Genomic DNA, 334 nt, shown 5'->3' with positions numbered 1-334 from the left:
AGGTCAAAAGGTCTTGGTGATACAATCATCAAGGACAACAATGAGACTGATAAGAATCGGTACAGGGCTATAAGTATTATACGCCATCACCTCATTGAAGGTCTAAAAGATCAGTACATTACGATGGAAAATCCACTAGAGCTTTGGGATGCTTTACAGCATAGATAGATCACACAGAAAACGGTGTTACTCCCAAAAGCTAGAAATGACTGGAAGAATCTAAGATTCATGGATTATAAGTCAGTGGATGAGTACAATCCGGTCTTGTTCAAGACTGTCTCGATGCTGAGACTTTGTGGTGAAGTAGTAACCGAAGAAGAGTTACTTGAGAAAA

This window comes from Brassica oleracea, chromosome C4 (genome assembly GCF_000695525.1).
Source record: "Brassica oleracea var. oleracea cultivar TO1000 chromosome C4, BOL, whole genome shotgun sequence".
Lineage (NCBI taxonomy): Eukaryota > Viridiplantae > Streptophyta > Magnoliopsida > Brassicales > Brassicaceae > Brassica > Brassica oleracea.
The sequence above is the reverse complement of the archived record's forward strand: the minus strand, read 5'-3'. Positions refer to the sequence as shown.